Genomic DNA, 1,941 nt, shown 5'->3' on the forward strand with positions numbered 1-1,941 from the left:
GGGCTGCGGCGAAAGGCAGCTAGGGGCGGGCCCCGCGTTTGTAGGTTAACAGGGGCCCAAAAGGGAGGCCACAAGGGGCGTGGCCTCCTCCTCCAAGCTGTTGCCACGACTCCCAGGGGAACCCAACACTCCGCTCCCAGGGCAAGAAGACCCTGGAAAACTTGACTCAGCTGGGTGCTAGGCTGTGGGTAATTAAAACACATTTCCTCGGTGGCTCAGCCTGTAATCCCGCGCTTTGGGAGGCTGAGGTGAGTGGATTGCCTGAACCCGCGGGCTCGAGACCCGCCAGGGCAACTTGGTGAGACCTCATCTCTACAATAAATCAAAAACTAGCCAGGCGTGGTAGCGCACGCCTATAGTTACTCGGAAGGCTGAGGCGGAAGGATCGCCGGAGCCCAGCAGGTCGAGGCTGCGGTGGCCGGGAGCGGCCACTGCACTCCAGTCTGGGCGACAGAGTGAAACTCCAACTCAAAATAAAATAAAATAAAACACACTTCACAGACTTCCTAAGGCTAACTGGCCACCACACCAGACTTCCCATCCAGGGGATGTAAATAGAGAGGTCAGGTGGCAGTCTCCTTAAGGAACAGCCTGCATGTGTGTTTGACCCTTGCATCCTTCTTCTGTGCTCCTTCCTGACGGCTGGAGCTGGAGCAGCTTTACGGACTGTGAGGTAGCTTGGAAACAGTGGAGCAAAGACAGAAAGATCCCAGACCCTGGGCTCTATGGGACAGAGCAGCACTGGACTCTCCATCCTGGGTGTTGCTGTGCAACAGGGATCAAGTGTGTCTTGAGAAGAGCTATTGTCTGGGACACACAACAGAAGTACAATCCTAACAAATAGAGTTTCCCACCAAAAAGATTTGACCCCCTTACGGCTGGCATCGCAAGGCCACATGCCACACAAACATGCTCTCCCTTAATCTTTGGAACAACTGACAGGCCCCACTGCATCGATAAGAAAAGCAAGGCTGCAAGAGAGGAAGTGACAGCCAAGTGAGGTAGGAGACAGACAGTTGCAGATGAGGCTTCACCACTTTTTCCGGGAGGCTGACAGGGTCCTGCAAACACAACCCATTTGCTGGAAGAGGACTTTATTGGAGGGTGTCACCCCATAAGAATCGCAAGAAAAAGCCAGGTTCAGTGGCTCAGCCTGTAATCCCGCGCCTTTGGGAGGCTGAGGTGAGTGGATTGCCTGCGCCCGCGGGTTCGAGACCCGCCTGGACAGCGAGACCTCATCTCTACAATAAATCAAAAAATCAGCCGGGCGTGGTAGCGCATGCCTGTAATTCCGGCTACTTGGAAGGCTGAGGCAGAAGGATCGCCGGAGCCCAGCAGGTCGAGGCTGCGGTGGCCGGGAGTGGTCACTGCACTCCAGTCTGGGCGACCGAGTGAGACTCCAACTCAAAAAAAAAGAATCGCAAGAAAAAAACCAACCCGTCTTTCGAGGAAGAGCTCAAGGTAAGGGGGAGAGGCAGCTCTTCCTCCCGCCACAGCCTCCAGAGCCTTGGGATCGCAGTGAGGAAGGATGGCTTCCTCACCTCAGACAGCCCTGACACCTCATTGTCCTCATTTTATAACAGAGCCCAGAGCCCAGAACCCAAAGTGGAACACACTTCAGAGCCGCTGAGCCACACACAAAATCAGAAAGGAGACTCTGGCCTGGAATCAGCGCATGGCTTCAAAATCCTCTCCTCCTTCAGGTCTGGGACAAAGTCTCCAAGCTTTTGAAGCCAGTGACCGAAGATGTCAACTGTCTCAGGAATGTAAGCTGAAACGGACTGGGATCAGGGCTACTGTAAGAGGAAGATGCAGCCGGGCTCGTGGCTCAGCCTGTAATCCTGCGCCTTTGGGAGGCTGAGGTGAGTGGATTGCCTGAGCCCGCATGTTCGAGACCTGCCTGGGCAGCGAGACCTCATCTCTACCATAAATAAAAAAAAT

At 54.6% G+C, this 1,941-nt stretch overlaps 1 protein-coding gene across 1 annotated transcript in view; it reads right to left on the reverse strand.

Annotated features, from left to right (window-relative positions):
- The window catches only part of PAPLN (papilin, proteoglycan like sulfated glycoprotein), a 38,624-nt gene that overhangs the window by 34,434 nt on the left and 2,249 nt on the right, over window positions 1–1,941 (reverse strand). The gene's annotated exons all lie outside the window — the stretch shown is intronic.

Source organism: Carlito syrichta, unplaced genomic scaffold (genome assembly GCF_000164805.1).
Source record: "Carlito syrichta isolate Samal-C Ts95f unplaced genomic scaffold, Tarsius_syrichta-2.0.1 Scaffold312129, whole genome shotgun sequence".
In the NCBI taxonomy this organism is placed as follows: domain Eukaryota; kingdom Metazoa; phylum Chordata; class Mammalia; order Primates; family Tarsiidae; genus Carlito; species Carlito syrichta.